Source organism: Biomphalaria glabrata, chromosome 18 (genome assembly GCF_947242115.1).
Source record: "Biomphalaria glabrata chromosome 18, xgBioGlab47.1, whole genome shotgun sequence".
In the NCBI taxonomy this organism is placed as follows: domain Eukaryota; kingdom Metazoa; phylum Mollusca; class Gastropoda; family Planorbidae; genus Biomphalaria; species Biomphalaria glabrata.
The window spans coordinates 9705508-9733220 of record NC_074728.1 but is presented as its reverse complement, the minus strand read 5'-3'; the positions used below and the strand labels follow the sequence as shown (position 1 = coordinate 9733220).

At 38.3% G+C, this 27713-nt stretch overlaps 1 protein-coding gene across 3 annotated transcripts in view; it reads right to left on the bottom strand.

The window, feature by feature from the left end:
* LOC106076382 (uncharacterized) overlaps positions 1–27713 on the bottom strand; it is a 275905-nt gene that overhangs the window by 227535 nt on the left and 20657 nt on the right. The window contains exon 1 of one of the 3 annotated variants that reach the window (XM_056017281.1): positions 697–718. The exons of the other annotated variants lie outside the window; for them this stretch is intronic. The gene's annotated coding sequence lies outside the window, so the exon portion shown is untranslated. Of the gene's footprint in view, positions 1–696; positions 719–27713 lie in introns of those variants that run through there. 3 annotated transcript variants of the gene reach the window in all.

Below are 27713 nucleotides of genomic sequence, written 5' to 3'. Positions count from 1 at the left end.
CTAGTGTAGAAAACATAATTATTACAATACTATTACAGTACTTTTTTTTTTAAAGCGTGAGATCTTAAGAATTGCCTTTTACTTTGTATCTAAGTTGGTGTGCAAGAAAGAGGCTGACAGCATGTCTGTTTTACCCCCAATACGTTTCTATAGTGCACGCGAAAGAATGATTAATAGGAAACAGTAATAAATATAAATCATTGTAGCTTGTAAGTACAAAACTGATGACGCCACCAAACTACGCAACCCGAACACACAAACACACACACACACACAGAAATTAAAAAGAAAAAAAAAATGGAAACAAAAATGCAGTGATAGTTAAGGAATCTACATAATTTATAAAGCTTATATCAACTCACTCCGTCTGTCTGTCCGTCTGGTACAATTTGTTTTTTACACGTTATTTCTCCCACTTCCCATTCTCGGATCAGGTTGAAACTTGGCACAATTATTCATTGTCCCTTACAAAACATGAAGCAATAATAATAATAACAAGTTCAATTAGAGGTAAATAATCAACATTGTTTGGTGTAGAAGACGGAAAATAAATCTTACAGTATTAAGAGATATGAATGTAAATGTGCAGTTCTTTGTCTTATATAAGCTCTGTATTAATATACATGTCAATGTGTGGTTCTTTCCCTTATGTAAGTTATTTTTTTTGTATTTCTTCACTTACATGGTTATACTTACATGGTATGGTTAGTTTGAGGTAGATGCTTGATCAGACTAAAACAGGAAAGAAAGAGAACGAGAAAGTAAGAGAAATGAACAAGAAGAGATAAAAGAGAATAAAAGAGACACATAAATTAAAAATTACCTAAATAGACATTTCAACATCTAGCCACCCCTCTATACCTTTTTGCCCCTAGGCGACATTTCATGTCACAATTAAGCCCCAGCAGCAAGAAATGTGTATCACCAATACAGTCAGGACTTGTTCTATAAATAACTTTATAATATACTTTACATTCAATTATTATTATATATATATATATATGTCTATAACCGTGAGACCAATATTGATAAAACTTGGCATCAATGTTCTTTAAATCAAGACGGAGACTGTAGTTAATGTAGTTAATGTATAATGTCCCTCCCAAATGGGAGCCCTAACAATTACAAAAAAATAAAAAATCCTAACTTACCTCTATTGAAGAACGAAACTTTTTAACAAATCGGGTAAACCTATTCTCACAGTATTTTATATCAACAATGTATGTCGGTTTGGCGAATTGACCCAATTTCACAACCCTACTTTTATTTTCGAGGCATTATTAAATAAATGTAAAAGGAAATGTAAAAGGAAAATTCGCCATGTTTGACATAGATCTAAATTCCATCCACTAGATCAGTAATTTAATACCCAATCTAAGGTCCGCATGCCGCGGGTCATGTCAAAGCTAGTATACAATATAAACTTAATTCAGCAAAGCGAATGCCACCGTAATATAAGATAAACGTGGATGGAAATGTCTCTCCAGAATAGGGCTCCAGAGTCACATGAAAAAAGTCAGGAGCGTAGCTAGGAATTTTACATCGTTTGGAGGACCAGGGGGGCTTGACCCCTTCGGGGTGTGGGGGGCCCTGCATTTAGCGTACTATTTATTTTTAATGAAAAAGCACTCATTCGCACCCTCCCTTTTAAAGTTGGGGGGGGGCAGGGAGGAATTTCAAATTCTCCCCCCCTCTCCCCCCACATTAACTACGCCACTGGAAAAAGTGTTCTACGAGATGAATCAAAGTGGTTGTACGACAGAAGGAGGAGGCCAACCTTAAACCAAATCAGAAGCGTGGTATACAGTATCAACATCACAAGTACATCGCCCCCCTTTAAATACTAAACTAAACAAAGCAAAACCAAAAAAAAAATCACTAAGCTGACCGATGATCAACGTCCACCTCGTCGTTCATGCATTCAACTAACTTGCTAGCCATCCACAAGGCACCAGTAGTTTATATCGTTTGACCATGGAACAATGTCCGGCATTATGCTACAGGTGTCATCACTCCGGACAAACGTGCGGCTCAGATCATAAACGGACCGTGTGATACATCGTCTGCTGAATTATTGAAGAGACACGACCAACCTACTAGTGGACGTCTTGTAGCTGTGGATCAGTGGATCTCAACCTGTGCTACACGTATCCCACACAAACCCTTTAAGGGCAACACATCCCGAGACGCTTTATGGTCTTGTAGTAAAGATATTTCTCTTTTTACAAAGCTTTTATCAACTCACTCTGTCTGTCTGTCTGTCTCAAAGTGTGTACAAGTTATTTCTCCCACAACCATTCTCGGATCAAGTTGAAACTTCGCACAATTATTCACTGGCATAGATAAGGACCAATCAATAAAATAAAAAATAACGACTTATTCAATTAATTACTGGTAACTAATTATTTTGTTTGATACCAACAAGGGAAACTAATCCTTCATTATTCACAGATATGGCTAAATTTTGGGGTTTAGTCCCCTTAAATAATTGTTATTTTTCCCTCAGGCATTCTCCGATGAAGTTAATTGATACTTCAACAAAATTATTTATTGTATCTAACAAAACATGAATCTATTTTTGTTTATTCCCAAATATTCATTAATTATTGTGAATTAATTATTTTGCTTGATATCGATTAAGGGAAATAACTTGTACATTATTGATTAATATAGTTTTGGAGTTCTTCCCCATTAAATGATCTTTATTAACTGGCTATTTTTTTAAAGGATTTTTTATATTTTGCTTATTTAAGTTTTCATTGTTGTACTTCTTGTTCTAGTTTATTTAGTTATGGTTTTGTTTGCGAATTAATCATTCGAAGTTTGACACTTTGACTAGTTCGACACTATGACTAGTTCGACGCAACCAAACGTTGACCACACCATTTACAGCAGACGTGTGATGTCAACAGAACTGACCAGAATGACCTCGGAGTTTGGGGCTACAGACCGCCATACTAAGTAACTGTGTGTCTCATTGTGGAGAGTATGGAGAGCACTTAATTATGTATAAGTCATAAAGGTTGGCATACACAATTTAAAGGCATTGTATTGGTGGGGAGGGGAACCAGTCACGTGATAACCTATAGTTAATTGGGAGAATGTTTTATGTGCTGTTATGTCCGTCTTCCTGACAGTGTGTGTGTGTGTGTACATATATTAGGTGTGTGTGTGTGTGTGTGTTAGGTAGACCAGTGTTTGGTATGGTTGTAGAACAATGACGATGACACAAAATATACTCTCTTTTCAATAACGGACGGAAACAGCAGACCTCACAGAAATCCCCGGGCTTGGAATTTACCTAACATTATTGTTAACTGTAATAGGACGGACTTGCCCCAGAGCTGCCAAACCATAAAAGAACTTCCAAAGTGGGCGATGCTAAAGGAACTTCTATGACTTTTCGTTTCACTTAGAAGTTGCAAATCGCGGGTTTTGTTGTTTTTTTTTTCAGCGCACGGGCCAAACAGTCGGAACTCGTTCATCATTAATCTCAGACCACGAGCTTCACTATATTCATGAAAAAACATTAAGACCAGGGCCGGCCCTGATTAAGACCTATCTCTGCAACACTTATTAAGATTAGTTTGCCATGTTAACTCTTTGGTTTATGTTTTATATAGCGCATTGAGCCCACATTATGTTTGTCAACAGCGCTATCAATTTAATAATTATTTCTTTTTTTAATTATTAAAACATTTCAATCCTGGCAGTGACAAAGAATAGTTTGAAAAGTTAAAACTCCAGGTATTGCATCAAATCTTAGCAATCAACAGAGCCACGGCAAGACAGTGTGGAGTGAAACTTATTTTGAATTAAGAACTTATTCAGTTGTTGTTGTGTTTTTGTTGTTGTTCAGACTAATCTCTAACACTAAGCAGACCGAATTGTTCCTATATTTGATCTAGTCTTTTGTCGCGCCGTGGCCAGCCACAGAGGCTAAGAAGATAAAGATCAAGAAATATTTGCTATCGCCGACTGGAAATAATATATTTATGGAGAGCGAGAGAGAGACACAGGGGGGGGGGGGAATAAAGGGGGCGGCGGAGGCAGGTGCCGAATCCGGATAATAGATTATCCACGGCGCTCACTGTGCAAGAGATATTCCTTATGTATGGTTGAAGACTAACTTTTTATTCCGTCATAGACTATTTGACTTTGTTGCACTACGTTGGGTTTGTAGCCAGATAATAACAATGATGATTTTAATAATAATAATAATAATAATAATAATCTCTACCCTGAAACTGAAGGCTTTGTCACAGCAATACAGGACACAGAGTAATTAGAACAAAAAATTACGAGAAACATATCCTAAAACTCAATATTGTTGACAAATGCCGAAAATGTGGAAATGTGGGTGAGTCAATTGAACACATAATGGCGGGATGTTCAGCCCTATCGGAATCTGCCTACCTAGGTCGCCATAACCAAGTTGCAAAGCTAATACACCAGCACTTGGCTTTGAGACACAATTTGATCGGTAAGGATACTCCTCCATATTACAAATACTCACCACAAGAGGTTCTCGAGTCTACGAATCATCTACTGTACTGGGATAGGCCTATTTTGACTGACAAAAAGGTAGATTTTAATCGCCCTGATTTGCTGCTCATCGATAAAAAAGAAAAGGCCGCTACCATTATTGAAATACGCCGTACCACTATCTCATAATTTAAAAAAAAAACTGAGCTGGAAAAAACAACGAAAATATGGGAACCTAGGCTTGGAGATTAAGCGTTTATGGAAATTATCTAAAATAACAATATACCCCATTGTCATAAAGTAATATTTAAAAAAAATGACTAAAAAAAAAAAAAAAAAAAACTCTATAGACTTAAACAGTGGATGCCTCACCAAAATTGTTAAAACTGGCACTCGTAATTAAAAATTAGAAGCTAACAAGTTCAAAATGTGCTAAAATAAAGAAGTGTTATTCGAATTACAGTAACTGAATTGAAACAGTCACCTGTCATGGCATGGAACAGCATGAATCGTTAAGTCACAATGAAAACATGTCTTGGACTAATGATCGCTGCACGAGTTTGCGACAAAGTACATAAGAAAATGCGATAAACAACAATACGGCGTTACTAGATTTAGCGACGGTGTGAGTTTGAACATGCCTTTGTTGTTTTGCTTTTCAATTCTTTTAAAGTGGCCTGGCTCTAGCGACTTGCAAGCGGACAAGCCCTTGTTGTGGGTTGGGAGGGGGGGGGGGGGGATTGTATGTTATGATAACCTGGTAGGTAGATACGGAACTGTAGCACGAGAGTAATGGAAGTAAAGTCCAGGATGTGCTATATAGGTAGGTGAATCGCTCGTTATCTGGTACAGACTGGTTGGGCGGGGGGGGGGGGGGGGAAGAGTGAGATGGTTGTTTGACATGGAAGACTTGGGGGGGGGAGAGAAATGTAGGTAGATGCTAGCTGGTATCTCGAGTGAACTTTACATTTTTGGCAGCATGCGCAGACTCACTTAAGTACTATAGATAGACTCACAGGGGCAAACCTAGCAGACTAATCAAAGTACTTTTAACAAGAATCATCTAAATACTTTTAACTAATTAGTCAAAGTACTTTGCTCGAACAGACTAAGTATTTCGTTAACAGACCAATATTGTACTTTGAACGCAATAGTTGAGTACTCTTATTAACAGACAGATTTAGTGTTTTTACACAGACCAGCTAAGTACAATAGATTCATTAAATATTTTCAAAAGAACAGCTAAGTACTTTTAATAACAGACTTATTTAGTGCTTTTAACAGACTTAAATAAATAATATCAACAGTCAAACGTATTAATTTCAACAACAGACTAACAAAGTACTTTCAACAGACTCATGGATTAATATTATAAATTTGTACGGCTCCACTTGTAAGACATCTAAAAAAAATTAATTTCTTAGGAGTGGTCAGCTAATTAAAACAAAAGTTACAAATAATAAAAATAAAAATATGTAGCAGATAATCAGACGATTAAAATCAAAGGTTTCTAGATAAATACTATCGACATTTACGTACATTTACGGCCCAAAACTTAGTGTAACTATTCCTCCAAACCAAAAAGCAACTAATAATCGTAACTCTTTTTTAGGTTACTAAGCCTAAACCTGGTGTTTCCTAAATATAAAACTACAAAGCACATTTCACTATTACAGAAAATTCGAAAGGAATTTTCTACTTAAACAAATTCAACCATTACAAATAATTTTGTGATTTTACTCAGCAAATCGACTACTTAATAAAATGCATGCTCCAAAAAGACACACACACACACACACACGGACACATACTCATACACGCGCGTAGTGATGTACCGCCATTCATGATTGCGAGCTTGATCTCGCCATTGCGCCCCCCTCCCCCTCTCAGATTGTTCTCATGCGTCCTCCAGCCCGCAGGTCACATGACAACAATAAAGCCCTCGCCATGGATGCACGAGAAGTGAAAGGTCTCTTGGAATGAAACATCGCGAAGGGGAAGGACAAGCTGGACCAAACTCGCTTCTGCTTCTCTCCCTTTGGCTAATTACACAATTCACACACACACATTCACACACACGCACACACACACACACACACTGGAATAAACAAACAACAGATGTCCAAAATGATTCCAAGAGAAATAAAATGAGAGAGAGAGAGAGAGAGAGAGAGAGAGAGAGAGAGAGAGAGAGAGAAGAAAGTTCACTCGTTCCATTGACCAAGTTTTTGTTTAAAGAAAACCAAAAAAAAAAAAAAACACTTAAAAAAAGAAACAAGCCAACATCGTGTGTTCAGATTTAGCTCAAGTTGACTAATGTCGGGGTGACCCAGCCAAGACCTGCATACTTTTAGACATCGGCCTGCACATAACACACGAGAACCTTGGAGGTGAGAGGTACAGGAGAGGAAAAAGTGTGTGGGGGGGGGGGAGTCGTGGGGAGGTCTTTAAAAAAATTTACCTTTTTGTCCGTCAGTGGCTGGATATAAAACAAAAACCAACCAGATCTGACCTAGCACCTTTCCCCAACACACAGAGCTACTTCCACCTTAAGCACGTAACCACCCAAGAATATAATATATATTATATAAATATATGCATATAACAATATCCGCCTCAATCTAGATGTTCTACTCCGCCCTCCCCCTACACCCACACACTCTATTGCATCTCTCTCCCTGTTCCCATTACGCCTGTTAAAAGTTCTGTTCTTTTAAAAAACTTTTCTTCATTCTTTTTTTTTTTTCAAAAAGTTGGTAACTTCTGTTCTTGGCCTGACCCGATCTCCCGCGTGTTTCTAACCGTCTGCAAGTATCATGCACTGCAGACGGTACAGACGCAGACGTGAACTTCTAGTGCATCAGACCAGCGCATAAATTATGCTGATGTCTGCTTTGCTGTACACCCACCCCCCTTTTTTTTCTTCCCCATTCCCCGCTTTTCTCTACCACCACCACCCACACACTCCCTCCCCACAAGGCACTTTATGGTTGAAGTACCCAAATAAAAGAAAGCACCCTTTGTGGCGTCACTTTACAAAAGCTTAGTAGTTTTAGGTTGCGAGTGGAGGGGGGGGGGGAATAAGTTTTTAAAACCAAACAAAAAAAAACTTTTTTTCCCATCTTTCAAATCTCCAAAAATCCGCCCTAATCATTTTGCTGGTGAAAGATCCGCGCTCCGGAGTGGGCACCCGAAGGTTTAAGGCAAAAGGATAAAGCGAACAAAGTTTAGTGGAAGGGGGTGCGAGGGAAAAGGAGGGGTGTGGGGGGAGGTTTGGAAGGTAGCCCGTGAGGAGTGTCAAACTGGTCAAGATATCATTATCGCGCGAACAGTAATTCAATTAGTTTAAATTTGCGAAATTCCCCCTCCCTCCCGAATCTCTTTCTCTATAAAGAAAAGCGACTTAATTGGTTACACTTCTGACACCACTAGTGAAAACCTTTCATTACGTTATATATATATATATATATAAATATATATATATATATATATATATATATATATATATATATATATATATATATATATATATATATATATATGTTATGAGCCTAATAATGTGCTTTCGAATAAAATGTATCATAACCTTGGCTTAAAGAACAGCGGCAGAAATGTTCAGAAAATATGCACACAATAAAACATTACAGAGTTTATGAGTAGTTTTTGTTTTTTAATTTAAAAAAAAATATATAAGGAACGAAAGAAAGCAAAAGAGAGAGAGAGCGAGAGAGAGAGAGAGAGAGAGAGAAAACATGTTTGAGAAAAAACAAAACCGAAGCGATGCGTTACCTGCCCCACTGCATGTGTCTAATCTAGGTTTCAGGTAAAAGTTCACGACCCAATAACGTATCTGAACTGCACAGGTAAGATAATATAGTACACTCATAAATGTTGTCCTCTTAAGAAACAGACTTACATGCTCTTCATTCTTACAAATATAGATGTAAAAATAAAATGAAGAGCTTACATAATAATAAAAAAAAATATTTTGTAAACTATTTCGTGGTGAACATTTTGTTTTAGGTTGGGGGGAGGGGGGGAGGGGGGGAAGGATGGTTATGAATATTTAAAATTTACTTGTTTTACACAGAGCGGGGTCCTAATGACATTATTTGTTCATGACACTGTTTGTTAGTTTGTACAGCAAGGTCAACCTGGTGTTGTACTTAGGTTAGAGTGACGACCCACTTGGCACGCGCAGGACTTCCTGCTAGTCTGTAGTTCTTCTTTCAGTTTTTATTCTTAATTAAACTGGCGTGTTAGTATTACCATTCGAGCCTCAGTCTAAATAAAGAGTCTAAATCCAAGCCTCATAGTAGAACAATGGAAGAAGTCCGCAGTCCTGACCCAGCTTTAGAAACAATGACACTAAGATGACATAATATCAACTTCTTTAGGATGTCAGTATCAATTATTAGAATGAGAGCCTCTCTTGAATAAATCAATTAGTTTCATAACCTAGTTTCTTTTTTTTTTCCTTTAAATTTGGTCGATTTTGTGGAACTCAAAATGTACTTTTAGAAAACGTATTACAGTAATACTACCGTATATACATATATTGAATTTATATAAGAATCAATACGAACATTTTAAAATTCCCCAAGGATTGACAACACTGAGAATACTTCGTCAGAGAACTTTGGCGCTCTCCGGAGCGTCTTCGGAGCGGTCTTCGGAGCGGATAGGCACTAGATATAGCTAAATATCTGAGAGCGTATTGTTTTCATGACATGCAGATCTAAATTCCGATGACACGCGTGTCAAAAATATTACAGTGAAAAAAAAATCAAACAAAACGTTTCAAATTCGGCCCTTGCCACAATAAATTTGAAGCGCTTTGGTCTGACTATCGGGTTTTTGATAACCTTGTACAAATTGAGGGACGCGGTGGCTGAGTGGTTAAGCGCTTGGCTTCCGAACATGGGGTCCTAGGTGAAGACTGAGATTTTTAATTTCGGGATTTTTAGGGCGCCCCTAAATCCGCCCATCTCTAATGGGCACCTGACATTAGTTTGGGAAAGTAAAGGTGGTTGGTCGTTGTGCCGGCCACATGACACCCTGCTCGTTCACCGTTTGTCAAGGAAACATATGCCCTTAACATCATCTGCCCTATAGATCGCAAGGTCTGAAAGGGGAACTTTTGTACAAGCTGCATTTCCGAATCACCGTTAAAGATTTGGAAAATAACTAAACACGTAATGCCATTTTGTGTTCTTAACAATTAGCGTCATGGGTGCATTGTGGGAAATCAGGAAGGGTGACATCAACTTCAGAATAAAATGAAAACTGCATTCTTCTCTTCTGGTCCCCATGCTGCTGTATGGTTGTGAAAGTTGGAGGCTGTAAGGAGAATTTTAGCATTTGAGATTAAATGCTACAAAAAAATGCGTATCATAGACCTGGGAAAGACAACAACGAGTTATTACTTTTACAAGTCAACACTGGATTGCAAATAGAGAAACTCCTCAACACTGAGAAGAGACGAAAGCTGAGCTGGTCATATTGTAAGACACCACTCACTTTCAAATATAATCCTTCAGGTAAAGTGGAGAGAGCATGAAGGAAGGCTCGTCCGAAGAAAAGCTGGCTGGACAACGCGAAAGAATGGATAGGTCTCTTTCTGCTGACCGGGAAGAGTGAAGAGATGTTGGAGAACGCCAACTTTCACAGCTCAACGACGCAAATCAAGGGGCAGATAATGATAAAAATTAATGTCTAAGTTTTTGGTTAGGTGATGAATTTATGCATCTTTTTTTTTTTTTTAGTGGTACGGTCAAAAACTGATTTCTTGAGCGGTCAAGTCGTGTATTGAACTCAGGATCGGTTAAGTCATGTATTGATTTTTTTTAGCAGCTAATTTATATATTGCTAATTCATATATTGCCTTCTTCGAGCGGCTAAGTCATTTTTTGAAGTCTCGAGAGGCGAAAAAAATAAAATTGATTTCTTAAGAGGTAAAGTCATAAATTAATGTCATCGTAGCGGTGAAGTCACACATCAATTTATTAAGCAGTTAAGACATAAATCAGCTTCTTTGGTGATTAAGTCATTAATTGTTTTTCTTGAGCTGTTAAGTGATATACATTTGTCACCTTCAGTTTGCACTTTATTATTTCGCTCGCTACATCACTTCCGCTTCGCATATGACTTTTAAAAAAATATTTATAACTTCATTTCATATCCGTCTCATAGTTGCAACACACACATATACAAACATCAACACACACACACATACACGGAATACACAAAAAAGGTATGTTACCTGAGGGTAAAAATTTGTTGAAATTAAGAACTCACAACTCAATTTACCTGTGCAGCCTACAATCGTTACCAAAGTAAGGTCCGTTGATAGACAAAGAATCTTTACAAAAATAAATCCTTTCTTTTTTTTTTTTAAAGTCTTAGTAGACTTCGGGGCCAATGCCGGGGCCAATGCAATGAAGTCTTGGGTCAATGATAAATACAAGGTTGTTCCACAAAGTGGGGGCAAATTACCACGTCATGGTTTTTTGAAGTGGGGCCAGGAACAGGGGGGTGGCAGTTATTTCAATCCAATTTTGATGGAGAAATAATTGATCAAAAGTTTCGTTCATGTTTTTTGAAATCCTTATTCTTTTTTTTTTTTTTTTGCGACGTCACAACCTGTGGGCGGCAGAGACCAATAGCTCGTTGCCACGTCACATGTATGTGTACAACATGGCAAGGAACTATTGGTCTCCACTCCACTCCACAGGCTGCGATATCACAGGTCAGTGTTGAGGTATTCTATGACGATTGGTCACGGATGGACTAATAGCGGGAGCGAGGACTTATTACAACTGAGTGGACTTATTACAACTGAGTGGACTTATTACAACTGAGTGGACTTATTACAACTGAGTGGACTTATTACAACTGAATGGACTTATTACAACTTAGTGGGCTTATTACAACTGAGTTGACTTATTACAACTGAGTGGACTTATTACAACTGAGTGGACTTATTACAACTGAGTGGACTTATTACAACTGAATGGACTTATTACAACTTAGTGGGCTTATTACAACTGAGTGGACTTATTACAACTGAGTGGACTTATTACAACTGAGTGGACTTATTACAACTTAGTGGGCTTATTACAACTTAGTGGACTTATTACAACTGAGTGGGCTTATTACAACTTAGTGGGCTTATTACAACTCAGTAGGCTTATTACAACATAGTGGACTTATTACAACTGAGTGGACTTATTACAACTGAGTGGACTTATTACAACTGAGTGGGCTTATTACAACTTAGTGGGCTTTTAACAACTGAGTAGGCTTATTACAACTTAGTGGGCTTATTACAACTCAGTAGGCTTATTACAACATAGTGGACTTATTACAACTGAGTGGACTTATTACAACTGAGTGGACTTATTACAACTGAGTGGGCTTATTACAACTGAGTAAGCTTATTACAACATAGTGGACTTATTACAACTGAGTGGACTTATTACAACTGGGATGACTCATTGCAGTTACGTGGGCTCAACAACATCTTCAAATCCCATTAAGAAAGTGGCACAAGGCTACTAGATCTAGTTGATGTTTCTGAGATTCTGTTTTCTAGGCCGCCATCACAAATTGCAATGAAGATGCTTAAAGTAGACTACTTGATACGAAATACGGTAGTAATTTTTTTTTTTATTTAACTGCACAACTACTGTACCGAGGTCATGAACTTTGACCTTAACTTAGATAGGACATATTTCTTTTCCCTACAACACACCAACAATCCGTCTTCCCATGACCTTCTTGGTACATCGTTTGAAAACAAAATCAGGAAAGTTGAATTTCTTGTGTCTGTGTGTGTGTTTAACTATCATTATAGAGTTACCTCCCCTATTCTTTTCTACCTCGAATGGAGAAAATGGTTGCAATACTGCCTGCCCACAGTGGAACAATGGGACCCATACGCACTCACTCCAATTTTCTTTCCGAGGGACAATGGATCCAGTAGAACGTTTAGGGTTTCAAATCAGCCTCATCGCTTTCCCACCGGAAGTTTTGAAATCAGTGATTCTCAAGGAAAAATATTATGGCACATCTCTCCCAATTTTTATCTTCCCTGTATCCATAAAATAAATTAAAGTGACCCCATTCAGACCTTGCGATCTATAGCGCAGATGATGTAAAGGTCATCTGTTTCAATGGCTGAAGGTTCACGAGGGAGTCACGTAGCCAGCACAACGATCAACCGTCTTTACTTTAGCCAACTAATGTCAGGTACAAATTAGAGTTGGGTGGACTCAGGAGCGTTCTAGAATCCCGAACTCAAAAGCCCAGTTTTCATAGAGGTTAGAGTCCAAAACCCCAACGGTTCGGAAACCAAGCGCTCTACCACTCAGCCACCAAGCCCCCTCTCTATATATGCTCGTATAATATATATATAATTTTATACAATGTCAAGTTCTCTTTCTCTGTCACCCTGTCTATCTGTCAACATCTCCATCTCTCCTTCTCACCCTGTCACTATATCCCTCTTTCTCTCTTCCTTACTCTGTCTAGCTAGCTCTCTTTTTACTCTCTCAATCGTCAGTGGCGAAGCAACGTTGTTTGTTGCAATAATAGGAATATGAAGACTTTGTCCTAACGGGCTCGGGACAACAACAAATAAAACCAAAGTCCTGATTGAATGATGTACATCATCAATGTCACGGTAGACGACAAAGTCCTGATTGAATGATGTACATCATCAATGTCACGGTAGACGACAAAGTCCTGATTGAATGATGTACATCATCAATGTCACGGTAGACGACAAAGTCCTGATTGAATGATGTACATCATCAATGTCAAGGTTTTAAAGGACAACTGTGATGACTGTTGTTTGTCCTACTCTACCGTATAGAAGGTCGTTTCCAAATATTAATTACTGATATACTTCGACTCGTTAGAATAACTCGTTAGATTTGTTGGTAGCTATAACAGAATATTGGAGGCGCGGTGGCTGAGCAGTAAAGCCACGGGTTCGAATTCTGGGATCTTTCGCCTCCGATTCCACCCAGCTCTAACATTAGTTAGGGGAAAGAAAAGGCGGTTGGTCGTTGTGCTGGTCACATGACACCCTCGTTAACAGTGGGTCACACAAAAACAGATGACCTTTACATCATGGGCCCTATAAATCGCAAGGTCTGAAAGAGGCACTTTGCTTTTATTTACTTATATAACAGAATTTTAATAGACGATTGATACTTCAAAATGTATCGATATTTTCTTTTATATTTATAAATCATTTTTCTTAAACAAATATACACAGATATCAACTGGATGCATGTAGAAACACAATTAAAATAATTTAATCTTAAACCAGTGATGCTCAGCATGATTCGACCTGCGGGCCATTTTAATTTCCGACACTCATGTCGCGGGCCACATGAACAAGAAGTTGCAAAAATCGAAATGAAATTTACCTGAAATAAAAGAAACCCGAGGATCTAGTACTTACATTAATTAATTAAAAGGAAACCATTTTTGAACACGTAGAATTATATACCGCAAATATCTCATTAATAAGTATTACATTAATTAATACTTATTATTGAGATATTTGCGGTATAATTCTACGCGTTCAAAAATGGTTTCCTTTCTATACTGATAATGCTAGCAACAGTATAATTAGCTTTACCACCGACTCATTTTCGTCTTTTTTTTTTGTTTGTTTTTTAGCGGCCCCCGAAAGGGGAAAAGACGCTATTAGTTTTGTGTGAAATGTCTGTCCGTCCGTCCCGTTTAGATCTCGTAAACTAGAAAAGATATTGAAAATCGGACATCACAATATTTTAGACCATTCAAAGTTCTGATGCAACGGCTACTTTTTTTTTTCTGAAAGCGAAAAATCGAATTTTTAAAATCAGTTATGCAAGTATTTTTTTAAAGAGAAAAAGCTAATTAGTATGCATTATAAGTTAGACCTAATTTAAAATGAAAAGTAATCTTATAAACTTCATTTTCCTGGACTTTTTTTTTTTATTGCGGAATTATTTTTTTTTTTTTATTATTCGAATAAGAGATTGATCCTTTTCAAAAAATTAGATCAATTATGAGACAATTATAAGACATCAGTTAGGCCAGGGGAGGCGCGGTGGCTGAGCGGTAAAGCGTTTGGCTTCCGAACCGGGGGTCCCGGGTTCGAATCCTGGTGAAGACTGGGATTTTTAACTTTGGAATCTTTGGGCGCCTCTGAGTCCACTCAGTAATGGGTACCTGACATTAGTTGGGGACAAGTAAAGGCGGTTGATTGTTGTGCTGGCCACATGACACCCTCGTTAACCGTAGGCCACAAAAACAGATGAACTTTACATCATCTGCCCTATAGACCACAAGGTCTGAAAGGGGAACTAGTTAGGCCAGGTTTACATCTAACTTTACATTCACTTTCACCTATCCTTTGATCTGCTGGACCGATCGGGCACTACACAAGATCTGTTAACCTTCTTTCTCCATTCTTATCTCTCATTTGTCTTTGATATAATTTCATTCGGATGTTCTTTCTGAAAATATTGAAGCCTTCCTGGGTGGACCACTTCGGGGGCCGATTTTGAGTTTGTGTTTCCACATACACTGTCTTTTGTAACCTTGTTTTGTTTTTTGTTGCTGTTTTTTTTTTTTTTTGGTAAATATTCTCATAAATCCATGCGTAGTTTAACAATATTTTGTTCGTGGCTGAAAACAAGAATGTCGCCATTTTTGTTTCATAAGGCCAATTAATTTTTTTTTTAAACAGCCACACTTTCATTAGAAAACAATGACGTTGGCTTATCAGCATGTTCCACAAAAAAGTAAAGATCCATTCACTTTTCCTGGTAGATCGCATTTTGTTAAACTAAAAAAAAAGAGGTCATGGTACCAATTATTCTGAGAAAAGTGAAGGCACTAACATAGGTAAAGATACATTTTTCAACTTCTTTTTTTATTCTGATGAGCGATTTTCTACCATTTGTACCGACATTTCGGCAAGCCGTAGGGAAACCACGACGCGGGACGGGTGTGGCCCGCGGACTGTATTTTGAGCATCACTGTCTTAAACAAAATTTAAAAATTACAACTAACTTTTAAAAAAATACACGTCTTTTGTTTTCACTTCCCTATTTATAAGCTTAAGTACGACAGACTTCTTCGTGGTTACATCAGAAACAATTCATCCATTACAACCTACTGTAGTTGCACCAGAAACACGCATTTACACTACATAGCAAGGGGAATGCGCGGAACAACTGGAGCTAGAAGAGATGAGTTCGCTTCCTGGTGTTGCTTTTCACCAGATACTCATATCTGTTTTTGTCATCACTGGAAAATACCTTCGTAAAACGTAAAGTTATAAGCAATCTAACAAGCTAGATTCCGATAGAATGTTGGCCTCCTTCAGTCGTAGAACGACTATGGTTCATCTCGAACACTTTTTCATATGGCTGTGGAACCCTATTTGGAGAGACGGTCCCGTCCACATATATTGCAGGTCAAAGTGGCTTTCGCTTTGGTGGTAGAGGAGCCGGCCATTTTCCGTATGGCACGCTTTTCTTCAAGAGCTGAGGATCTAATGAAACGCTATCTAGACAATTCAGATGTTTCCTTTCTTAAATTGATTTTATCCTAACACAATTAGATAAACATCGATTTGTTACTTTCCTATTGTAGCAGATCTACCAGAGTAAGATTAATATAAACAATTGATTTAAATATATTATAAAAGAATATGAATATTTTTCCCCATACAAGAGCCCATTTGGGTAACTATTGGTCATGGGCCATGGCGAAATAATAAACCCTCTCGCGACATAGTTTCTACGCCACTGTCTGTCAATCTGCGAGTGTTTCTATTTTCATCTATAAATTCGTGAGTGCATCTCCATTTCTCTCAATGAATCTGAATTTGGTTGTTGTTTTTTTTGTGTGTGTCTCTTTCTCTTTCTCTCAATAAATATGTCCGAGTGTCCGTCTCTCTCTTTCTCTTAATAAATACGTCCGAGTGTGTCTCTCTCTTTCTCTCAATAAATATGTCCGAGTGTGTCTCTCTCTTTCTCTCAATAAATACGTCCGAGTGTGTCTTTCTCTTTCTCTTAATAAATACGTCCGAGTGTGTCTCTCTCTTTCTCTCAATAAATATGTCCGAGTGTCCGTCTCTCTCTTTCTCTTAATAAATATGTCCGAGTGTGTCTCTCTCTTTCTCTTTCTCTCAATAAATATGTCCGAGTGTCCGTCTCTCTCTTTCTCTTAATAAATATGTCCGAGTGTGTCTCTCTCTTTCTCTTTCTCTCAATAAATATGTCCGAGTGTCCGTCTCTCTCTTTCTCTTAATAAATATGTCCGAGTGTGTCTCTCTCTTTCTCTTTCTCTCAATAAATATGTCCGAGTGTCCGTCTCTCTCTTTCTCTTTCTCTCAATAAATATGTCCGAGTGTCCGTCTCTCTCTCATTCGATAAATCTGTCTAAGTGTATGTCTGTCACATTCGATATATCTGTCTGTCTCTGTCTCTCACTTTCAATAAGTCTGCAAGTGTGTGCGTGTGTCTCTGTCTGTCTATTTCTCTCTGTAACCGACACACTTGTCTCTCACAACAGACAACTAAATATTTACCAAATAACAAAACAGTATCGTTTGCTTTCCTTTTAAATACACGACCAGGCAAAGGAGAGGGTGGAGGGAAGATTAAAACTATATAATCATAGAGTGATTAAGTGATTAGTTCAGGGATCGGACGCCACGATGACCTGCTAACTATTGTTTAAAAAAAAACGCAAACTAAAACTCTACGGCCATCACAAGGTCTTCAGAGCTCGCAAAGACCTTCCTTCAGGAAACAGTACCAGGAAAAGGGAAGAAGAGGCAGAGAAAGCGATAGGAAGACAGCATAAGAGAATGGACGGGCCTGTCACAGAAAAAAAAATCGATAGGCAGAAATTGAGAAATACGGTCAACAGATCCTGTGTGGTGCCCCAACGGTCCAATGGGATAGGTGAAGGTGAATTGATCGCGACTTTGATTTCTGTATGTAGATTGTAGGTGGAAGAGTTGGATGGGCGCTACCTATTTTCATTGGAAAGACGCCACACCTCTAGTTCATTCTTACACAAAAGAGGGAAGTTATCATGTGTGTGTGTGTGTCTTATAGAATCACTTAAAAAAAAAAAAGTCAAATACTTGTAAGAATGTGGTAGAAAGTGAAAGCCGTTGTGGAGAATCTCACCGTCTCGCAGTTTAAAGATGGCCGCCAATTGTCTGCGCGGGAAAAAAGGTAGGGTCAGCCCTGAATTAATCAGACGCATGGCAGACAAGAGGATGGGTAGAGATGTTTTACATTGTAATAGGACACGTCACTTAAAGATTTAACACAAGGGGGTGGGGGAAGCGGTGGTGGTGGTGGTGGTGGGGGGGGGGGTTTCAGTGATTTGGGTGAAGGGGTAATCTGGAAGAAACCAAACTTTTTTTTTTGGCTTTTACCCTGATTGCGCTAAGAACAAAGACACTTTTGTTGGGAGACAGCACACACACACACACGCACACACACACACGTATATATCGAAATGAGATAAATAGTTGTTGTTTGGTAGTAGCGTTAAGAAGGAGAAGGGATGAGGCGCCCTTTAGCACCCACACGTTGATTTGTCAAGGGTAGACATAGAAACCATGACAGAACTAGGTCATTTGAGGTACAGCAAAGGACTATGCCTGCACTTACTTAACAGAAAGCGAACTAGATTATTTTAGGTAAAGCAAAGGACTAAGCCTGCACTGATATAAAGGCACCAGAATCTCAGCATAGTGCTGGCTCTAAGAGCGCGATTAGCGATTCGCTAACAGAAGGCGAACAATCTTTTAGTGAGCATTGACGTCACACTGATGCGCGGCAAAGTGATGATCTAATGGAGTAAAACTTTAACTGAAGAGAAATTAATTTTCCAATCAAAAGCTGATCAATTTTTTTTTTAACCGATTATGTTACGGTAGTACGATTAGGGTGATCGCTATACATGCACGTCAAATAGTGCCCTCGATGTTCTGAGTTCGATTCTTGCAAGACGTTGTCCTGTACGTTGCTCGAGCTGTAGACTGTATTTCAAAGGAACGTATGCCACCGTAAAAAAAAGGGACAGAAATTTCAGGGCAGACAAGTGTGCAAAAACTAGTTAGGACGGATTGCTGCTTTCCCCTTTTTTTGGAGAGCTATGACTTCGAAGCTCCAAAGGACGAAATATTGGCAGTGCTACTTTAAAAAAAAAATATAGACACTGTCATCATGGCCTCACACAACAAAAAGCAGCGCTATGGCACCCCTGTAATAATGCAGTGGGTACCGAGTCACATAGGTGTGACTGGCAACACTATTGCAGACTCCTTGGCCCACTAGGGAGGGCAAATTCCACCACTGACCACGCTGTAAGTTTTCATCATGCTCTGGCTATGGTTCAAAAAACGGAAATGGAGTAGTGGTTTGAGTGCTGGGACAAGTCCCAAAAAGCCCGTGGAGTCTGGGAGCGCATGACGCGCCCTGGCCGCACTTCCCCGTGGTGGAGGCTGTCCAGGCCTGAGCAAGCTGTTATGGCACAGTGCCCTTTCCTGTTGGCTCATATTTCTCACGGCTATGGCCAAATTTTGATTCACGATGCCCCCGCTGCGGGGAAGAAGAGGAAACCGTGCCTCATATTCTGTTTGACTGTCCCAGACTTGCTGATATCCGACTCGACAGGTCTGGGAAACCAAAAATTCTCGACCTGTGTGGTGACATATACGCACTACGCAAGACAGCAGGGTTTCTGTCCAGGGCTTTTGCAAGAGAGGATTTGAGCCTCTCAAGCCCTCACTCAAACGGAGTTTGATGATGATGATGATGACTTTAAAAAAACAATTCTAATCTAGTTCTAAGTAAAGTAAATAGTAAAGTTCCCCTTGCAGACCTAGCGATGTATGGGGCAGATGATGAAAAGGTCATATGTTTTCTATGACCTACGGTTAACAAGGTCTTGTGTGGCCAGCACAACGTCCATCTAGTTGCAATCTAGTTCTAATCTAGCTTAGAAAATGACCACAAAAAAAGATGTTTAGAAATCTCAGCAGCATTCGCCAATTATAATCTTAAATTTTATCGACCAGTGTTTCTCAAACTGCGTTCCTCGGAACCTTAGTGTTCATTGAGGCCTGAATAGCTGTTCCACAAACTACTGGGATAATTAACTAGTAGGCCACTACGTAAATTAACCTCTTTAAAAAAATAAGCAAAGTGTTCCTTAAGTACGCTTGATGACTCCAGGATGCCAGAGTGTAAAGACATGTTTTACAGTGTGTTAGAATTGTTTAAAATATCAAAGAATTGTATTTCAACTCAAGTTACACATCGTAATAAAAGTTTTCATTTAATTTTGATCACTGAAGAAGTGTATTCAAGTCATTTCAAGTTCTATAAGTGAAAATATAATACGCCTACAGTTGTCTACGAACATCCCCATGATTAAAAGCGGAATTATAAGACACAGCAAGTCATCCGGTAACAAAAGAAAGTTATGTAGAAACTAGGAACAAAATGAAAAAGTTTCGTAAATCGTAATGGTGCTTATAGTCACCCAAACTACCTAGTTGGATACTGTTTCCGAGTCAAAGACTATTTAAAAGTAAAAGTCCAAACTAGTGAGGAAAAAAAACAACACTTAACGATAATTTAAAAACTTTTAAGTCAATTTTTACAAGTATTCCTTTCATTTTCTTTAATGCAATTTTATGTTTGGCCTTTTTCTTTATGCACACACCAAGAATAAGAAATAAAAAAAAAAGTTGGCCCAGATTTGGCTCAAAGAAATTGTGTCGTAATAAGAACAAAAAATGTGCGCCAAAACAAGACCAAGGTTCTGAATTACGTTCATCGCCTTTCACGCATTCTCCAGAATTGATATGAAATTTTAGCCGCGTCTTGAGCCTACTATTGCCAATAAACTACAGTGATGTAAGACTCGGGCGCAGTAGTTCTGAACAACATAGATGTGTGAGTGAGTGTCGGGGTGGGGGTGGAAAATTTTGTTGCGTTTAGAAAGGATGATGGGTCAATATAACAGACCTAACACTCAGCAATTTTTTTAAGCGTTTGGCTTCGGGTTCGAGTCCTAATTGTAAAAATGTTTTACATGTTTCGGCTGTTGACAAACCATCTGATGCTTGCCAGAAGTTCGGCTTAAATATTAGTCAAAGCAAGACTAAGGTGCTAGTTCAGAACACAAATACTGCAACTCACGTAACCATTAATGGACAACCACTGGAATATTGTTGACCATTTTTGTTATCTTGGCTCCATCATATCCAACGATGTTCTACTGGAAAAATACATTAACAACGGGTTAGCCAAAGCAATGGGCACTATGTCACATATAGATATATAAGTTAAATCCTAACACAGAATGTCTCCACCATCACATGACCGAGTACCCAGACAATTGAAGTCAAAAGATATTTATTTTTATGCCAGCAAAAATTTGGACGCCAACAGCAGAAAAAATATGAAAATACTATAGGAAGTTATAAGGTATCTATTGTTAGAATCGCTTCAGATACGAGAATGTTCTCGTTCAGCATTAAAAAGGCGATTTTGGCCCCATAACGAATCTGGCTGTTGGTACAAAAATTTCTTAAGATTGGTAGTATTTTGCGAAGAAAAGGATGCCAGGAAAAAGAGAGATGCTGGCAGATAAACAAATGAAATGATAATATGAAAGAATGGATGGAAGGAGGTCTTTTGTAGGCTTAGAGCGAGATCGTTTGTTATAGTAGGCCTCAAAACTGACCTGCAACGTCACAACCTGTGGGCAGTTTAGACCAAGTTACTGGTCTCCGCCGACCACAGGGTGCGACGTTGCAGGTCAGTGTTCAGTCCTTCTATGACAATTGGCCACGCTTAGAGCAAACAGAGAAAAGGGCTCTGGTTGACCTATCAACTGTGCGGCGGTAACGAGTCCTTCTGCGTCGGTTCTGGAATTTGGAAGTTTAACAAAACTTGAAACGCAAGAAGAATACAAATCAAAATATAATTTAGTGAAAAAGTTAGAATATACATCTCGATATGTAGATCTAGTCATTGGAGTTTGATCAATATGTACAGACTTACAGATACAGATACTCTTTCTTGTTCCATTCAGTGCAGTGGGGCGTTCTAAGCGGCTAGACGATTGCATTTGGATTTGACCTACGTTATCAGCGCCTGTCCCGAAACAGGATCAAGAAGTTTAGTGAAAAGCCAGGTAAGATCAGCAATTCAAGGACGCCACTAGCGCATACGAAATTTAAAACCTTCAAACGAGCTACCTGAGTATACGACCTAGATTTACCTCACAGGTAGACAATGCCTTGTCAGATCTAAGGCGCATTGAAAACAAAAATCACTAACAATGGACCTATCTAGAATGGAAAAAAAAAAACACAGGGTGACAATAAAATAAAAAACAAGCAAAATGCTTAAAAAAAAAATAATACGTTTTTAAAAAACAAAGCTTATATGAATGATATCAATTAGTTTGTATCAGTCATGTAATAGAATTAGTAATAGATCTAGACTAACAATAATAAATCTGTGCAATTAGAAATATTTTTTTTTACCATTTATTTTTGTTTAGGGCAATTTCATGCTCTTAGCTTTCTCAATACGCTATGATTCTATCACTTTTCTGGACCAGTTGGAAAGGGGCAGGGGGAGAAAAAGAACGGGGTATCAGGGTGATCGCTCTTTAAATGTATTTTTTTTTAAAGGGGAACGAACTGCATTCGAACTTGTGGGCTAAAGCCTTCTCAAGCAGACGCGGTAACCACTCTACTAGCGAAGAGTCTATGAACATGGAAGATTGTAGAGTTATCTATTGTTTTCATTTCATGCTTCTGTTCACTAAGCCTCAGACGACAACCTATAAAGGGGACTAATTCAGTTTTATTTTTACTACCACTTCAGTCAAGTACAAATTGTTTCCTTTGAATTTCCAAACAAAAATAATTATTTACCAACAATTAATGAACTATGTTGGTTAATTTTTTAAACTGATTCTTGTGTTCTCAGGTATAAGAAATAATTGTGAGAATTTTCAGCTTGATCCGAGATTAAATGTCGTAGAAATAACGTGTACAAACTTTTGGCCAGACAGACAGACAGACAGAATGAGTTGATAACAAAGTTCATCAGATTTAGAAGAGAAGGAAAGGAGAGGGATGCTATTAAATTGACCCTAAAATAAATGAACTTGAACAAACTAAACAGCATTAACGAAAAGCAGGCGACAGATCACAGATTTATAATGAAAGTAGCTGTCATTATCACTGGACTTTATAATTAAAACACTAAGAATAGAAAAATCAATACAAATGTCATGCCAAGGGCTATAACAATGAATGATGCATACATATTACAGCTATAAGGACAGTACTAAGAAGAAAGAAAATTGTTAATTAAATATAGCGAAATAAGAGACAGCCCTGACAAGGACATGAACCATGGGCCTTTAAGTCGACAGCTTTGCCTAGCAGCAACGCAATATCAAGAAACAAATCACTAGATCATCCAGATCTTGATATCAAGAAAAACATAAAAAAATGGTTGAGAATGGTTGTAGGATAAATAACATGTACAAACGTTTTACCAGACGGTGAGAGTTGATAAAAATAGTCTTCTAATATTTATTGCCAATAAGATGTGTGTCCGCCGGTGTGGTCGCATTGCTTTACATTGTAAAATAATCTGATTTTAAAAAATCATTAAGATGATAAAATTGGTTTTAGTTGTCTGAATACAGATAATTCTAATAGTTACACGTATATTGAAAATTGAGAGACGCACATTAAAAAAATAATAAAGAGAGCATTAAAAAAAAAATAAAGAGAGCATTAAATAAAAACTTGAATGGATATAATATTGGTTTTAAAAATAGTAAAACCAATCCAATCCAATTAATGAAAAATGTATCCAGATAGAAGAGTCCAGAAGACTACAATCGAAGTGAGCAGATCAATTTCGAAGCCCCAGAACGTGAGAATCCACACAATTTGAGGATCATTTCTTAAGGTCTTCCGGGCGAAGATGACGTAAAGATTCAAACCAACTGAACGGACAACAAAGAGTCAGTCTTTTGGTGTGCTGGAGGGTCATGTGGAGGGATTGGTGCCCCTAACATTGCCTCAGTATTTATATCTCCTGGCATTAAAGTTTTAGCATTAAATAGTAGAGACAGTCTAGAGTTGAATTTTATTGTTTCACTTTAGATGTGACTTCAGAGTCTAGACTTTTAAGTCATTTGACACACACACACAAAATGTACTAGCATTGTGGACAACTGACCATTATTCTATTCCTGCTTTAGAGAAGTTTTCATTTCGTCTGACCCCTTAGGGAATGTGGAAATTTGAGATAAGTTCATTTCTTTTTAGTTGTCTACACACAATCACTAAAAGAAAATCTACTTTAAAGTATAAAGTATAGGATTACATTTAACTAGTGAAAACTAAGAATGTTTACTTTTCGTCGTCAATGTCGTTTACAAATCAAGCTATGGTTTTAATAGCTGAAAGGTGTCTGGTAGTGAGTTCACGCGTCGGACTGTTGTCCCGATTGTCCCGGATTCGAAACCTGCCCACTAGGAAATAATAAATATAATTTCTAAAGGGACTTCAACGAGACTTGTTACCTTGAACAGTGCCCCCCCCCTCCCGATCAACAATACAATGGACAATAGACGTGATCAACGCGATCAAGTTATTAAAATCTAAAATCACATTCGGTAGGATAATTATGTGTTGTTGTTTTTTTCCTAAATGAGTAAAAGTAGAGTTCTTTTTTCCAGACCTTGTGGTCTTTAGGGCACATGATGTAAAAGTCCTCGGTTTCTGCGGCCTACGGTTAACGAGGGTGTCATGTGGCCAACACAACGACACATCGCCTTTACTTTCCCCAACTAATGTCAGGTACCCATTAGAGCTGGGTGAACTCAGAGGCGCCCAACGATCCCGAGCCCCTGGTTCGGAAGCCAACCGTTTTACCGCTAAGCCAGCGCGCCTCCTTCCCTAAAATAAACTCATCATCGATTCTTGACCTAAATTCTATTTTGACAACTTCTCGCGGTGTTATTCGTCGCACAGTTTTTATAGTCCTCAAATTCCAAGTTGGCTTTAAAGATATAAAGACTACAATACCGATGTCGTCAAGAAAAACTTAAAACAAGATTGCAAAGAGAGTAGTGTTATCACACAAACTCAGAGGCGGCCTCCGTCGAATTCATCCATGAACCAGTAATATTCATGCTTATTTTGATCGTTGAAATTAATTTTAAAAATTGGGGGGGGGGGGGGGAGTAAGAAAGTGAAATACATGTATATATATATGGGTGATTTTTTACCGTAAAAGATTTTTAAAAGCATTTAGGAAAAGAGGGGAACGAACAGAATTGTAATTCATGGCTCATACTACCCCCATCCGTGGACATGATTATAGAAAATTGTATAGTTATGTATTGTTTGATTCTAACTTACTTTCAATAGTTTAATAATTAAGTGGTTAATTTTTCTATTTGATTCTTGTGTTGTCAGGTAAAAGAAATAATTGTGCAAAATTTCAGCTTGATCCCTGATTGGGTGTCGGATAAAATAATTTTACAAACGTTTTACCAGACAGACAGGAGTTGATATAAGTTTCCTAATTAAAAAAAAAGGAGGGAACTTCCAGTCATTCGTTGCTAGCGACTTAAATAGTTCACGTGGGAAACGACTGACTGCAGAATGATTCTGGAAACAAATTCAAAATTGAAAAAGTTAGGAAGTAGCCATTACTAAATACTTGTAGTGTCCAGGTAATGCCAGCTTTTCACGCGTGGCCCTTTGACCGATCGCCTTTGCTCGCCGCCCACTAGCGCCAAATTTGCAATCGACATAAGAATTGGATATATCGTTTAATTGAGTGTACTAAGTGTACGGTCCATCCTAGTCGCGGGCAACGCTTCTCAGTGGCGCTCTGGTCTGGAAACGGTCGTTAGAGAAGACGATAAGCAAAGCAAAACAAGACCTTCCATTGTGGTGCCTAAGAACCTTGTTCATTGCACTTGCGGGGATGTAACTGAGCCCAGAAGCCTTGTATCGGTCCACACTGCGTTCCCCAAGGAGCCATCCTATGGTCGCTCTGCTATATTGAAGGAGATTGGAGGACTTTGCTTGAATCTCCCACAGACGAAATAAATATTCAAACAGGATAGCCAGGCAGGGGCTTCCGTTTGTCTAAAGTTACGAGTCCTAGACTCACTCTTATGACTATACAAATTTGGTCCATCCTGGATATTGATGTAGACTAGAAAAAAAAAAGGGCTTCAGATTTGACTAGGATTTGAACCAACATATAGTAGATTTACATTGGCAATGCGCCGAAGGGATGCATAATGGCTTCCTATTTTTTAAAAAAGTCCCACACTCACACGAGAGAGTAATTAAAGTCGTAGGAGTGGAAAGAGGGGGGGGGGAGATGAGCAAGAATTAAAAGCCCCTTTCAGTCTTAGGTTTTATGTCTATATGTTGAATACGAATGTAGGGTAACGTGTGAACTGTAGCGTCTGTTCCTTTAAGTGCTGTCCGGGGGCGGACCGCCCCAACGCTCATTCCTCCTTTACCCTGGGTTCATGCCAAAGACCTGCGCAGGTTACTAATAGCTATTAGACTTTGTGTTTCTTTTTTTAACTGACATGGACAGGTAAACTTAGGTAGACTAACTACAATATCTTTTTCTTTCTACCTCCTCCCCCCCCCCCGGTCCGCCTATATCTCTCAATCACACGCACACACATGCACGCATTCCTTCTTTCTACATTCGTCTCTCTATCAATCTTTTTTCCCCATCTTTCTCTCTTTTTTTTGGAAAAAACACACACACACACAAGTGTACTTTTCCCCTCTCTCTCTCTTACTTTCACTCTCTCTGTTTCTCTCTTTGTTTCTCTTTCTCTTTGTTTCTCTTTCTCTCTCTTTCTATCACTCTCTCTCTCTTTGTTTATCATCTTTCTCTCATTGTTTCTCTTTCTCTCTCTTTCAATCTCTCTCTCTCTCTTTGTTTATCATCTTTCTCTCATTGTTTCTCTTTCTCTCTCTCTTTCTATCTCTCTCTCTTTGTTTATCATCTTTCTCTCATTGTTTCTCTTTCTCTCTCTCTTTCTATCACTCTCTCTTTGTTTCTCTCTTTCTCTCTATCTTTGTTCCTCTCTTTATTTCTCTTTTTTTTTCTCTCTCTTTGTTTTTCTCTTTCTCTCTCTATCTCTTTCTTTCTCTTTGTTTCTGTTTCTCTCTCTCAACCTTAAAATCTTGTAGCTTTAGTTTTTATTTCTTCCATCTTTCTTCATGTTTTCTATCTTTCTTTTTCAGTATTTATTTTGTAGTTCTCTCTCTCTCTCTTACTTTGTGTTCCTTTCTATCTGGCTCTAGGTCTTTCTTCGATATCTCTCTCTTTTTTACCGTCTCTCTGTCTATCTATCTAGTTCTCCTATATTTCAATTTTTATCTCTCTAAGTCTCTCTCTCTCTCTCTCTCTCTCTACTTATTCTACTTAAATTTCTTTTTTTCCTTTAGCTAACGTTAGTTATCTTTCAACTTCACTCTTCTTCTACCTTATATATACACACACACACACATTACATTGCAGGAAGTCAGTCTAATCCACTAAAGATATAACAGCTAACGGGCCAGGTAGACATTAAGAGAGGTATTGACTATAAAGAACCTGGAATGCGCAGTTTAAAAAAAAAAAAAGAAATCCAGCTGTAAAAGTCAATATGTATTGACTGTATCTACTGACTACAGAAGTAGTAGCCCTTGGGGAGGGGGGGGGGGCAGCGGGTTAGGTCACAAGTAGGTCAGACTTCGACACATGACTAGTTGCAGACAGACCGAACACATATTACAGTATTGATGTATCTCTACAATTTTTAAATAATGAATCACGAAGCCCAGTGTTGCATACTATTGTGCTCGGTAGCAGAGGCGGAGTCAAGTGCAAAGGCGGGTGCCCAAATGTAACATTTATATATATATAAAGATATGGTTTTAATTGTCCATAAGTACATTAAAGCCAGTGGCGTAACAGTGTACAAGACTACAACGATTCCCCCCAACCCTCCCAAAAATAATAGAAGATTAAGTGTGACAAAATAACAAAAAAAAAAAAAAAATGGAGACATCGTGTATATTACACTGTATATATCAGTACATGTACAAA